The sequence below is a fragment of the Saimiri boliviensis genome, chromosome 9 (assembly GCF_048565385.1).
Source record: "Saimiri boliviensis isolate mSaiBol1 chromosome 9, mSaiBol1.pri, whole genome shotgun sequence".
Classification (NCBI taxonomy): Eukaryota; Metazoa; Chordata; class Mammalia; order Primates; family Cebidae; genus Saimiri; species Saimiri boliviensis.
The window spans coordinates 85,054,559-85,069,893 of NC_133457.1; the positions used below are offsets into that span (position 1 = coordinate 85,054,559).

At 39.7% G+C, this 15,335-nt stretch overlaps 1 long non-coding RNA gene and 1 pseudogene across 1 annotated transcript in view; one reads left to right on the plus strand and one right to left on the minus strand.

Annotated features, from left to right (window-relative positions):
- Nucleotides 1-15,335, plus strand: part of LOC141585531 (uncharacterized) — a 75,445-nt gene that overhangs the window by 46,656 nt on the left and 13,454 nt on the right. The window lies entirely within an intron of this gene.
- Nucleotides 7,770-8,066, minus strand: LOC120367922 (anaphase-promoting complex subunit 13 pseudogene; annotated as a pseudogene).

Here is a 15,335-nt window from a genome sequence, read left to right on the forward strand (position 1 = left end):
CATTATATCAGTTAATTATTGATACATAACAAACCATCCCCAGACTCTGGCTTAAAATAGTAAGATTTATTATTACTCTTTTGGTCTTAGCTCAGTTCACTCATGTCTCTAGCTAGGGTTAGCCACAGGTGGGGCAGCAGCTCTGCTGATTTTTGCTGAATTCTCCTTTATGTTTAAGGGTTAGCAGACTGTAGACTAGTCTGGGATGATCTCAGCTGTGACAACTGGACTGTCTTCCCTATGATCATGTGTCTCCTCACAGGTTAGCCCAGACTTTCAGTTATGGTGGCAGCAAAGTATCAAGAGCCAATAAGCACATGTATGTAAATCCTCTTGAAGCTAAGGCTTGGAACTGGCACACCGTCATCAGGACTGAATCTTCTCCAATCAAAAGGTGTAATCTATTTCCCTACCTCTTGAGTTTTATCAGGCCTTGTGATTTGTGTCGGCCAACAGATTGCAACAGGAATGATGGTGAACTAGTCTAAGCATAACCTTCAGGTGGTCTTGACACCTGTCTAGTCACTCTGCCCAGGCTAACCTATTGAAGGTGAGGTGACACATGCAGCAGAGATGGGCTACCCTAGACTAGCCAGCCCCAACCCACCCACAGCTGACTAGAGATGCATAAGTGAATGGGGTGAGACCAGAAGAACCACCACCCTGCTGAGCCCAGCCAAAATTATCAATCCATAGAGTGCTTGGCTAATCACTAAGCTTAGGAGCGGTTTTCTTTAATGGCACAAAAACTGAATAATAAAGGTATCATACATGTAAAATGGCCACCATTTACTGTTTATCTCTTTTGTATAAATGTTGAGATGAATAGTATTTAATCTTATACTCTGATTTGAACCTCAAAATATTGTCTGATATCAACATGAATCTTGTAGCTTGGTGGATACTACTGAGTTTTGTCTGGGCTTGTGATTTTTGTTGGCCAACAGATTGCAACAGAAATGGTGGTAAACTAGTCTAAGCATAGCCTTCAGCTGGTCTTGAGACCTGCTCAGTCACTATATCCAGACTATCCTGTTGAAGGTGAGGTTGCCACATGCAGCCAAGATGATTGATGTTTATTGATTGAACAAACATCTCCAGAATAGCACTGAGAAGTTGTCAAGACATAATTCTTATTTGCAAGAAATCATGGACCTGTGGGTAAGACAGCTCCATAAATAGATATGTGACAATCCAATATGATATATATTGACATATAGCTGTGGAAGCACAAAGCTGTCAGAGAAGATGGTGTGATTTACTTTGCTTGGAGAAATTGAGGGTGGCTTTTCAGAGCTTTTTCCTGGGCAATGGGAGTGAATTTCAAATAGAGTAAATAACATGTGCAAAAGTGACTCAGTTTTAAAAAATTTGATGAGTTTAGGAAGTATTAAGGCTGGAATCAAGGAAATTTAGGAGCCTCTTCAAGCTCCAGGATAATAAGCTCCTCACTTTTCTCTATATTTATCTCAGTCTTCAGGGTAGCAACTGCATCTTTCAGATATTAATTCTCTGAACTACCTCAATATTAGAATTGACAATAACCTTGAAACTGCTAATAGCTGGTTTTAGCTTAGTGCCCCCATGTGCCCTTTCTGCTTTCCAATGTGGTTACAGAAGTTTCCTTTATTAAATCCTCTCTGACAATACTTATTACAGATTCTTTCCTTCTAACTAGAGCTTGACTGATCTAGTTTTTCAGGGAAATGATTCTGAGACTTAAAGGATAATCAGTAGGACAGTTTTGAAGAAGGAGTAGGAAGGGAAAATAGGAGACTGGAAGAAATGGAAACCAGGATACTACTGCAATTTTGTTCAGGATACAGTCCTAGAGAGCGTTAACCAAAGCAAGGGATGGGAGAGAACATTCACTCAGGCCCCAGATGAAGAAGGCATCTTTGATCCATCTTTTCCTCTTTCAATACCCTCCATGTGCTCTCCCTCCTCCCACACATGATTGCATTAGCAGGTACTGTCAGATCTCCATATAGGAATGTTCCAAATCTGACAACAGTTCATCACATCTGCTGCAGCAATTCTAGTCTAAGCCAATACCAATTCCTAGGCTTTATTGGCCATAAGAGCGTCCCACTTTCTCCTCTTCTCACTCTCACTTCCCATATAAATCCATTATCCAGAGAGCAGCCAGAGTCATTCTTGGAAAAAAAGATAGTTCAGACCATATTGCTCCCTGCTTAAAATTCTCGGAGAGATTCCCCTGGTACTAGAGGTGAAATGGAAGGCTGCCCATGCACTGACTTTGCCTGCCTCTTCGGAGTCATCCTATACCTACCTCTCTCTTTCTTTGCCATTGTCCTCTATCCCCACTGATTTTCCTGTTCCCTAAACTCACTGAGCCATGTACTCCTCTGAGCATTTTTTCCCTGCTTAAAACTCTCTCCTACTCTGTATCCTATTGCTATTTTATTGTACACATCCCTTTAGCTCATGTACATTTGGTGTCAATAGGATGCTTTCTTAATGTTTTAAAGACGTTAACTTCTGTTTGTTTTCATCATTGCTCACTCAGTTCAGATATCATCTATTCAGAGGGGCCTGTCTTCTCTTTCCTTTCTGATGTAGATTCCACTTACCTCGTCAGATTCCATTAGATCACTGTCTAATTTCCTTCGTAACATATATCTGAATAATCCCATCTCCTTTCCCAACTTCATTCTTTCTTCCCTTTTCTTTCCTTCTTCCTTCCTTCCTCTTTCCTTCCTTCTTTCTTTTTCCCTTTTTTTATTCCCTGTTCTTGTATTTTTTCTAGCTTTTCTCACTATCTTGTAATCTGCATATGAACACTTCCAGGACAGCAACCTAGTAGTACACCCTCAATAAGCAGCTTCTGGAGGGATGAGTAAACAGTTTGAAGAGACATTTTCGAGGTAGATTCTATAGGCTCTGGCAACTATCTGAGTGTAGGATAAAGGAGAAACAGGATAACTTCTAGATCTCTTGTTAAGATCAGACTGCTTATGGTGGTTGATAGATGACAATATTATCAACCAGATCAGGACTATTTTTAGAAGAGAACATTTTGGAGAGAAAAATGATGAAATGGATTTAGGGCTATTAGAATCTACTATACTACAAAATGTGTCTGCTGCACCATGAAAATTTGGATCTAGACCTCAGGGAAGTGGGGAAGGATGGAGACAAAAGTATTCGCCATTATTGGGATATGTAAACAAACATCTATGCAAATCTTTATAATTTGGCAATCTAATAGCATGTACATTTATAAACATAAACATTCAATTATAAATATATTCATAGATATGTAGGTATCTATATAGATATATATTTGTGTGCAAACATATTTTATAAATACAATTGTAAAAGAGTTTTACATTCCAAGACAACAGAAAGAAAGAAATATGTAAATATATTTATAGATATATAGAGATATTTATATGCAAACATTTTATAAATATAATTGTAAAAGATTTTTGCATTCCAGGACAACAGAAAGTGGGCATAGGCCAGATAAAAAAAAAATATATCGGTTTTTCTTTTTCTTTTACAGATTTTAGAATCCTTTTAGAAGCATATTACTTCAAGGCTAGTTCCAGGATATAGTTATGCCAGCATTCTGACATTTGGTATTGTAATAAACAGTTTGTATTTTTGTTACTTTGGTTTTATGTCCATATGTCCATTTCTTGGTCCTTCTGAGAATCTGTGGTTTTAAGTCAGGGATGTTTGAGTGGAATTAGTTCAGCAATCCTACTTGTCTCTTCTGATTTTCCTGCCAAATAAATCTTACCAGATCATATGCAAATTGATTTGAAGTCCAAAATGATACATGTTCTATTTGAATGTTCTCATGGTAGAGAAAGAATACTTCCCTCTGTTTTGACCTTGAGTATTTAGAAAAAGAGACAGTCTTTATTTCACTGTTTGGAGAAGATACTGGGGTAAAATAACCACAGCTACCCTTAAGTGAGTTACTTTATCACAGATCTTTAATGCATTTTGATATTTCCAATGTAATCTAAGCTTCTTCCTGATAAACTTGTTACAAGGAGTTACCACCACCTGACAGATGTCAACAGGCATGTAGGAGCCCTTCAGTGTGTGTGTGCTCAGTGTCAATAGGATGCATTCTTAATATTTTGAAGAGGTTAACTTTTGTTTTAGTACACTGAATTCTTTTCTTAAAATATATTTTTTATAACTAATTTATTTGAAAACTCCAATTTTCTAAATTGAATTCAGTGAGTATTTACTTCCTGTATGTTAAACAATGTACTGAGTCTAGCAGGAGGTGAAAAGGAAAGTGACACCTAGATCCCAGCCTCCTAGACTTAAAATACAAATGTCTGAGTCACCGCAATACAGGGTATGTTACAAACGCATTATAACTACCCCCCTTATATTATTTTCATGAATGCTCCCTTCATTTAGCAATCTTAGAAGTATTATTATTCAGAAAAGGAAGGAGGAAGAGAAAAAAAATAACATTGCAGTTAAGAGCACAGGTTCTACATCCAGATTTTCTAAGCTTGGAGTTTGGTGTATTACTCAAAGTATCATCTTTGCTGTAACAAAGATTCCTGAAGTTCCAGGAACTCAGCACAGTATGACTTCACCCACTTGCCACTGTTCAGTGTGAGTGAGGAGGTTCTCCTGGCTCTCTCTGCTCAAAGAGGTGACTCAGAGATCCCATCTCTTTTCATGGTATGGCTTTGCCATCTTGGGGCCATTTGCTTCTGGAGAGAGAGAGAGAACGCATAAAAATCCATGCTGCAGAAAGAAGGGGTTAGGCCAGATAAATGACCTTCCTTACTTCTGGCCATATTTCATTGGCCAGAATCAGTCACATGATTGACAAAGGGCAGTTGGAAATAAAATCTTCCTGTGGCAACTAAAAGGAAAGTTGAACAGTTTAGTAAAACATGGCATCATCTTTACCATTCTTGGCTCTACTATTTATTAACATAAAGATACGAAACTTTCTGTTTCAGTTTTCTCATCCATAAAATGGTGATAGTAATAGTACTGACTGACCACATAGGATTGTTATGAAGATTAAGTGAGGCAGTATATGTAAAATGCTTTAAAAAGTGCCTGGCACATAGCACTATTCAAGTGAGCTGTTCCTACTTTATATGTAAATATAGAAAGTAGATATGATGGTCCATAGGATTTCAGAGTAGAATGAGATCATCTTTAGGGGGGGGATACATGGTAGGCATAATGGCCCCTTAAAGATGTTCACATCCTAAATCACATAATCCATGATTATGTTATGTGACATGGCAAAAGAGACTTTGCAGATGTGATAAAAGTGATAGACCTGAGATGGGTGCTTATGCTGAATTATCTGGGTGGGCTTAATCTAACAGAGAGCATTCTTACCTGGAGACAGATAAGATGCAACAGAGGGGAAGTTAAAGAGAATTGAGGCTTCAGAACGACTGGATTTAATGATGGAGGGTTCAGTGACCTCAGTACTATCACTGGAAGCAAATGAATTCTGCCAACTAATCAAAGGAGCTTTAAAGTAGATTTATCCCCAAGAGACAGGAGCTAGTCTGGGCAACAACTTTCCAATTTGTCTTCTGTGAGATCCCAAGCAGAGGACCAATCCAAGCCTGCATGAATTTCTAACCTATAAAATTGTGAGATAAATATGTGTTGTTTTAGGCCACTGAGTTTCTAGTAATTGGTCATGGCAGCAATAGGACACTAATGGAGAATCAATAAAGTGTTCATGACAGAAAAGACACTTGAACACAGACTTGATTGACAGGCAGGGTTTTGCTGCTTAAAAATGGGAGGACATTCCAGATAAAAGAAACAGCTTTGAGCAGAGGAACAGGGAAGGTAGGGCAGGAGTTTGAGTTGAGTTCCATCTGATATTAGGAATCTATGAGCAGTGATTAAAAATTGGTAGCTTGGAGTCATGGTATGGAGGGCTTTAAATTCCAGGCCAAGGAGTCTTTGCTAAATTCCACAGCAAATGAGGAACCATTGCTGGATTTTAATTGGAGAAGTGATGTGATCAGGGTCACGCATTAGGAGGTTGTCTAACAGTGCACTGGATGGAAGGGGCACAATGGCTAGGAGAATTGCTTATGCCATAAGGAGTGAGCCAAGGGGGTAGCTTTGGTAATGGAAAGGTGGGCACACAAGAGAGACTATCTGTGGTTTAGTTCTCTAGACGCAGACCCTAAGGTGAGGCTACATGGGCAAGTGATTTATCAGAGTGGTGCTCCAGGAGAAGCCAGTAAGGGAGTGGAGTAAGCGGGCCATGGAAGGAGAAGAGGCCAAGAATGACTGTGCTTTCAGGGCAAGTGCCAGCCTTAGCTTGGTCACACTGGGAGCTCTGCAGCACAAATTATAGCTCAAAGTTTGTTTTGAGAAGAGATTTCAATTATTTAGTGTTTTTAGTTTTTAAATAGGGGATACAGAAATAGAAGCCATGGCTTCTTCCCAGAGTTTACAATCTGGGCAGAGAACATGAAAGACACTGATTAATAGAGGCAAGTAATTCCAGGAGATAAATATACGCAGATGTGTTTTGCAAAATACAGGTTCTTATACAACTATATAAGTAAATACTGATTGCATGGTGGTTTGGTTTTATCTGAAAGGGTTTTGAGAAAATAAGAAATGCCATTAATGGATAAAACTAGAGGTCCACCTAGCCATGCTTTTCAGCAACACCAATGGACATTGTAGGGAGAACAGGGGTAACTGGCAGATAACTTTTTAATTGACAGATTCATCCAAAGTTTGAAAATACCATGAAGAATCTTAGGATTGCTAGTAATCAGTGAATGGGATATCTATATACCCATAACATCTATAGAGTAAACCTACTCAGAAGCTTTTTCGCTGAGGGCTTATGTTTAATAAGCCCTCCTGGTGACTCTGATGCAGGTTCAAGTCTGAGAAGCACCAAATTAAATGAGATAGCATTTGAGATGCAACATAGTGTAATGATTAGGGACATGGCACTGGAGCCAGAGTATTTCCCCCATGGGCAAGTTCTATAAGATGAAATGTTAATAACACTCCTGTGTCTGTCTGGCTTCTGCTTCTGGCTTTCTTTCTTTTTTTTTTTTTTTTTTTTTTTTTTTTTTTTTTTTTTTGAGACAGAGTCTCGTTCTGTTGCCCAGGCTGGAGTGCAGTGGTGAAATCTCCGTTCATTGCAACTTCCACCTCCTGGGTTCAAGCAATTCTCCTGCCTCAGCCTCCCAAGTAGTTGGGATTTCAGGCCCCTGCCACCATGCCTGGCCAATTTTTTCTATTTTTAGTAGAGACAGGGTTTTGCCATATTGGCCAGGCTGGTCTTGAACTCCTGACCTCAGGTGTTCCAACCTCCTCAGCCTCCCAAAGTGCTGGGATTACAGGAGTGAGGCACTGCACCCAGCTCTGGCTTCCTCTTTTTTTTTTTTTTCCTTTCTGTCTCATACCTTCAATCATTTGTGTCATAAGACACATGTAAGTACTTGGGAGGAAATAAATTTTTACCGTAAAGCAAAATCTGAGTTAAAGGCAAATGTTTAACCAATTATATTCAATTACATACTACTCAATAAAGAGTTTTAGATTTATAGAGCCAAAGAATTCTACACTCCTGAGGAATCTAAGCTTTTCATTCTGTGAAGGTTTTTTTGTTGTATGTAATTGCCACAAACTAAATAAGTATACATTTATTGTGTTGATTTGTTACTCAAAGATTTGGACTGGAGATGGAAATAAAACATTTTGTATCTTTTTTTTTTTTAATCCATGTATGAGAAAGGAGCCAAGTGTCAGTTTCCAATGAGGGGAATGTTCTCATGGAGGTGCTGTAAGGTTAAGTCTTCCCACTTCATTTCTTGTTCTTCGGCATGTTCAGTGGAGTTGCAACATCCTTCTAAGGCAGCCTCTCTTCTCAACAAGCATTGTCAATCAAATCCAAGATCCTTACATCTCTTTGTACCTCACTGTTCGTTTTCCTGGAGCTTTAACCTTGTCAGATGGGCACCTGCTCCACCCCTGCACCAAGTTCCTCTGAACCATACCCTCACCATCACATGACTCACATACTCTCTCCCACATCCCTGCATGTAGGTGAACTCATTTGCTCACACAGAAGGAAAGTCTGGAGAAGACCGTGTTTTTTGTTTGTTTGTTTTGTTTTTGTTTTTGTTTTTGTTTTTGTTTTTGTTTGAGACAGATCTCACTCTGTCACCCAGGCTGGAGTGCAGTGGTGCTACCTCAGCTCATGTAACCTCGCCCTCCTGGGTTCAAGCGATTCTTCTGCCTCAGCCTCCCAAAGTAGCTGGTACTACAGGTGTGTGCCACCACACCTGGCTAGTTTTTGTGTTTTTTAATACAGATGGGTTTCACCATATTGGCTAGGCTGGTCTTCAACTCCTGACCTCAAATGATCCACCCATCTCGGGTTGGGATTCCTCCCATATTGTTGGGGTTACAGGCATGAGCCGCTGTGTCTGGCCTGAAGACTTTGTTTCTACTTAGAGTGAGGGGGCAGTGGGTGGAATGAATGTGATGATGACAGAGGCTGGATATAAGCTTTCTTTTTTGTTTGAAGTCTAGGCAACTGGGCTTTTATCATTCAGTACCAGTCATTGACTATAGACCACCCAGCATTGGGAGGATAGAATGCTGAACCTCAAAGGCAGCTTCAGGTTGAAACTATGGAAACATAGCAGGCAGAATCAAAGAAATTGGCACAGAGAACCAGTAAAGGGCCTCACGACCTGGGTGTTCACCAACAGCATTCGCTTCAGAGATGGCACAGCTTGAGCTTGAGTGCAGGGCAGCTGATGGGGTATGACGATGAGGGTGATGGAAAGGAAGTGAGGGCAGCACCAATCCCTGTGCCCTTGGTCTTGGGAGAATGGTGAAGCAAAAAAAGATAAGGAAGGCGTTGGGGTCAGTTTTGGATAAATAATGTATAAAATTGTATTTTCCATAAATCCTTTATTGAGAACATCAGAGCTCTACTCAACTTACAAGTGATGCAAAGGCCCTAAAATGTGTAAGTTGTATGAACTCAGAGCCCCTGTAAGGGGTGCCATTTCTTACTTCAGTGCATTAATTTATTTTCATTTTTCAAAAATGTCTACCTAATTTTTACACATGAGGGTGATCACAGTGAAACATTATTGAACACTTTCACTTGCTCTAAGGAAGCGTAATGGGTTGGCAATGCTTTATTCCTACTAACAATGAAAGTTGAACTAGATATTGATTACATTAGTATATTGTTCAAGTTAAACAAGAATGAACAAGAAACTGTTAATATGCATTTTCTCTGGCCTCCAGGGTTAGTCTAAATGAAAAATATTATTCTGTCTGTTAAAATATATGCAAGAGCAATTTGTAGTGACAAACTAAATTGTGATAGATGAGGGAAAAACAGGCACTTGAAGAAAACAGCAAATATTTTCTAATCTAATGTAACTACTTCAATCTTAACTCTTGGGCAGTGTTCTAATTTCAGTTTAACTTAGCACAATTCCTCTTTGCTCATTATAGTCAGGAAGCTATTCTAGATCTTGTGGGAGATGGAGAATTTGAAAGCCTTGGCTCCATGGACTGTTCTTAAAAGGTTTTTGGGTTTTCTTCTGAAATAACAATAGATATTTAAATATTCACAGTATCATTCAGGTATGAGATCTTGGGGTAATCATTTCATTGCTTTATTCAAAAGTCACTGATTTCCGCCTACCATGTGCCAAGCATTGTGCAGGTAATGTGACCTTTAAGCCCCACTTTGAAATGAGAAGGTAATAGCATCTTCCATGCAGGGGTGCTGTGAAGATGAAATGACTGCTCTTCCAAGTGTGGTCCTTGGACCAGCAGCTTACACAAAACCTGGGCACTTGCTAGAAATGCAAATTCCTAGCTTCATTCCAGACCTGCTGAATCAATATCTGTAAGGATGGGGGTGTTTAGAATATGTTTAATAAGCCTTCCTGGTGATTCTGATGCAGGTTCAAGCCTGAGAAGCACCATATTAAATGGGATAGCATTTAAGATGCAGCATAGTGTAACTATTGGGAACACAGGCACTAGAGCCAGGCTACTTCCCTCATGGGCAAGTTCTATAACCTTGGAACCTTCACTGAACCTCACTATCTTTGGTTCCTCAACTGTATGATGGCAGATCGTAATATAGGAGGTATGTGAGCATTTAGAACAGGGTTTGGTACCTTGTACCTTTGGTATCATGCTCAAGAAACTTTGCCTGTCATCATGGATAAAGTACTTACCTTGGTAAAAATTGGCAATTTTCTGGTGGATGGGGTTGATTAATACAGGATATTAAGAGCTTAGGTTCAAATGCAGACTCCAATCAATGTTGACTGTAAGGCCTGAGGCAAAATACCTCAGTGCTCAGCCTCTGCATCTCTAAAATGGGCTGATTCTAGCAACTATCTTTTAGAGCTCTTGTAAGAATGTAAAGGTGCCTGGGACACAAGAAAAGTCATGAAAGAATGTAATGACCAGTACTACTAGCCATTATATTTGTAGTGGAGGAAAAATAATTTTCCCTCTACTCTTCTGAGTTCTTAGCTGTGGACCCCTGTAACAAAAAACAAATTAACTACAACAACAAGAGTTTTTAAACGTTCCTTTCAGATATACACGGAACATACCCAGGGATTTGAGAAACTCTCATGAGATGGCTCGGATCTCCAGCCTATGTGACATCTTCAACAAAGAATAATACATTTTTAAAGAAGCGAGAAGACAAAAGAAAGGGACCTTGAGTCTCCAACAGTGGCAGATTGTGGGAAGGCAAATATATGGGAAACAAGTGGTCGGTAAAGACCAGCTAGTAAAGTTTGTTCTGTAGACTCCTCTGGTGCCACCTCCAGGCTGATAAGCATCTACAGGTGTCTTTGGTGATCAAACTTTGTCTTTCCTGGTAGAAAGGATGCTTTTGTAAATTTATGTCCTGTTTTTAAGCAAATAAGGGTAGTGAAGAGAGCTTTCCTTGTATCTTCTTTTTCTTAATTGCCTTTGGCTCAGAATAATCCTTATGCCAGTGTAGCATATTCTGGCCTACACAGTAATGATATAAAGTTGTGACTGCTAAATACAGCCTGTGTAATGGAGCTTTATGCAGATCCCAAGGCCTGGTGTAGCTCTTAGGGGGAGAGGTAACAGAGTACCAGGAGAGTGAGTATCCAAGTCATTTGGTTCGAGCCCCCTCAATCAGAAACCTGAGAATTACCTGGTCATTCTGTTGTTTCCCACTTGAGCTCTTGCTCAATGACTATAAAAATCAGCAAATAAGTTACCATGAGAAAAGTGCAATTCTCCATTAAATAGCTACATGCAGGATGGTAGAAATGACATACCATTGCCCTGCAACACCCCCCTTACCACCCCCTTTCTGTCTTCTTCTTTCCTCCTTTCCTTTCCTTTCCTTTCCTTTCCTTTCCTTTCCTTTCCTCTTTCCTACTTTCCTCTTTCCCCTCCCCTCCTTCCTTTCCTCCTTTATTTTCTTCTTGTATTTTAAATAAGAATGTATATTAAGGGCCGACCGTGTACCAGGCTTTGTGCCAGACATGTGGTTCATTGGTGAGCAAAATGAGAAACAGTTTCTGACCTCGTGGTGCTCACTGAATAGTTGGGAACATAAACATCCATCCATTCTTCCATCCATCCATCCATCCATCCATCCATCCATCTATTCATTCATTTTCTTGAAAAATATTTATTGAATATCTGTATATTCTAGGCACTGTTCTTGGCATATATAAGGCTGACATAAAAAGGAATATAAAATTTTGGCTGGAACATATACAACAAAAAGAGGTCAATGATATTAGGAGACTTCATAATAGGGATATAATCAAAAGAAGAGTTTGCAATAATCGCTTTCTTTCTTGTCTTGTTTTCCCCTTAACTCTCCAGTAAAGGATAACACACATACAGAGAAGTGTACAAAATACAAAGGTGCAATTCAAACAATTTTCACAGGGAAACATACCCATGTTACCAACATGGAGATCAGCCAACCGAACATTACCATCCTCACAGAAGCCCTCTTCATACCCCTCTCCAAGTCACCACCCTGTGAAAGTAGCAAACATTCTGATTTCTAATACCATGGACTAGTTTTCTTATTTTCAAATTTTATAGAAATGGGCTCATGCAGTCTAAACTCTCATATCTGTGTTTTTCTACCTCAGTGTTATATTTGTGAGATTGATTCATGATGGTTTGCATGTAGTTGCAGGTTATTCATGCTCATTGCTGGGTAGCATTCTGCTGTATGAATAGACCACAATTTATTTTTTCCATTCTACTTCTGTTGGGAATTTGAGTAGTTTCCAGTTTGGGACTATTATAAATAATGCTGCTACAAATACTCTATTATAGGATGGGACGTGGTGGCTCATGCCTATAATCCCAGTGCCTTAGGATGCTGAAATGGAAGGACTGCTTGAGGGAAGGGGTTCAAAAGAAGCCTGGCCAACAAAGTGAGACCCCATCTTTAAAAAATAAAAATTAAAAATTAGTCAGATATGATGGAGCACACTTGTAGTGCTAGGTACTTAAAAAGCTGAGGAGAGAAGATCTCTTGAGTCCAGGAGTTCCAGACTGCAGTGAGCCATGATTGTACCACTGCACTTCAGCCTATGTGGCACCACTGAGGCTCTAAGAAAACTGTATTATATGCCTTTTGGTAAAGAAATATATGCTTTTTTTTTTTTTTTTTTTGAGACAGAGTCTTGTTCTGTCACGTAGGCGAGAGTGCAGTGGCACGGTCTTGGCTCACTGCAGCCTCCACCTCCTGGGTTCCAGCAATTCTCCTGCATCAGCCTACCTAGTAGCTGGGATTACAGGTGCATGCCACCATATCCAGCTAGTTTTTGTATTTTTAGTAGAGATAGGGTTTCACCGTTTTGGCCAGGCTGGTCTCAAACTCCTGACCTCACATGATCTGCCCACCTTAGCCTCCCAAAGTGCTGGGATTATAGGTGTGAGTCACCACGCCCAGCCTGTACATTTCTATTGAATATATACCTAGGAATAAAAGTGCTGAGTCATAGTGGGTGGCAAACATTGAACTGTCAAGGTTAGTGTTAGCTTTCCAAAGTGGTGTACCAATGTCCACACCCATTAGTGTGTGGAAGTTTCAGTCAGCAATGGTTCCTAACCAGGGGCATTTCTGTGTTTATCCGTGGCCTTCTCAGCACTAGGAGCACTAGTTAATGTTGCATTTGATCTTCCTGGACATGAAGAGTTGTGATAGGAGAATTCAGAAGAGGACAGCCTTTCCTCCAGATAGAATTACTTGGAATTTAAAGGCAGAGTGAGAAAACTGTTATCGTCAAAGCAGACTTTCCAAAGCAATAATAACATTTCACATTAACAAATATAGTGAGGCAACAATTTAAAAAAAAATTTTCTGTTTCCATTACTCTTTGCTGTTGGAACGTCTAACTGTGTCTTGAATGACAGAAATAAAGCATCTTCTACAATACTCTCTGGTGCACCTGTATTTCTTTAGAGAAGATGGATGGGCTGTTTTGAATGTTGTTTGATTGTTAGTTAAAATACTGCAGGAGAGTTCAGCAATTTTCCAGCAACCTGAAAAATAAGTCATGCTTTTGTTGGTTTCTTGGCACTGAACCTTAAATGATCTTGTGAATAAACATAAAAGGAAGTGAATTCTAAAAGTAATGTGCAAATGACCCCAAAAAACATAACCTTAACCTTTGTCTTGCAGACTCTCATCACTAAGCAAAGTGAAAAAATTTCTAATTCAACAAAACCCAATCTTGTGGTCCCAGGATCCTTGAATATAAGGGAAGGAAATTAATCTTAATATTAAGCCCAGGGGCCGGGTGTGGTGGCTCATCCCTGTAATCCCAGCACTTTGGGATGCTGAGGTTGAAGGATCACTTGAACCCAGGAGTTCAAGTCTGCAGTGAGCTATGATCACACTGTTGTATCACTGCACTCCTCTGGGCAACATAGTAAGACCTCATTTCTTAAAAAAATTAAAATTAAAAAAGTCAAAAAAAAAATAGGACCAAAGTCAGGGAAAATTCGGGATGAATAACCAAGAAAGAAGCAGCTGTATGTCCGTGTCATAGGGGATCTGTGCAAACCCAATTTCTATGAAATAGAAAACATAGAAATCAACCAGCAAGAAAAAAAGAAATGAGAAGTTGAGGAACCAAGCACAGGTAGGCATGTCAATTGGTATATCAATCACTATGGGCTAGGCTGCTCTGGATAACAAATGGACTCCATATATCAGTGGCTTACACAAATGTTTCTTTCTTGTTAATGCTTTGTGACCTGTGCCTGCTTGCTGTAGCTCTGTCCTACATCTTCTGTACTCTGTGTACAGGCTGACAGATCAGCTTTAATCTGTGTATTAACTATTTCTTGCCACATTAATCCTGCAATTTCAAACCACCACAAAACCATGAAACTTCAGCAATACTTAGGAATAAACATTTATTTTTTTTCTCATGAATCTACATGCCAGCTGGACAGTTCTGCTGATCTGGGCCTGCCTCGGCGGAGCTCATCTTGGATCACTCACCTATTTGGGAATGGACTGGCAGTAGGCTGGTCTAGGATGGCCTCAGCTAAGACAATGCATCCCTGGTCCACTGGTCTCTCCTTCTTCAGCTAACCAGTGCTGAATTACATGACGGTATCAGGATTCCAAAACAACAAATGGAAGAGTATAAACCCTCTTGCAAATTAGATAACAAAAAGGCACATTACTGCTTGTACCACATTCTGTCGACCAAATCATATCTCAGGCCAGTCCAGCTTCTAGGGACAGGGACCTCCATATTTGGTGGGAGTTGCTACAAAATCATATTACAGAAAGAGAAGTGAGAAGTTACAGTCATTTTTGCAATCAGTTTTCTAAAACCTGGAGCATTGCTGGTCATGATGGCAAAGGAAAAGGAAGCACATCACTTCTCTCACATTTCATTGTCAGAGCAAGTCATGTGACCAAGGCAGATGTCAACCCAGTAGGCAAATAGAATCCTCTCTCACAGATGGGCAATGAATATTTGTAAAGATAATACAATCTTTCACAGAAGTTAAAGAGACAGGGGGAAAATGCAGGTTTCTTTCAGTGTGTTAGTGTCTAGGATAGACATTGTCCTGGCATGAGAAAGTTTTCTGGATGTTAGACAAGACATGAGAAAGCTGATAATGCACTTTCATTTTTCCAAAATTCTGTTCCTTGAAAGTCACTTTAGCATATAGGTACCCCTCACTGGCATAATCACTAGTTCAGTTAATACAACCTATTATCAATCTGACCCTTGGAAGCAACAGGCAAATGCCTGTTCCAGACATGGCAAATGGTA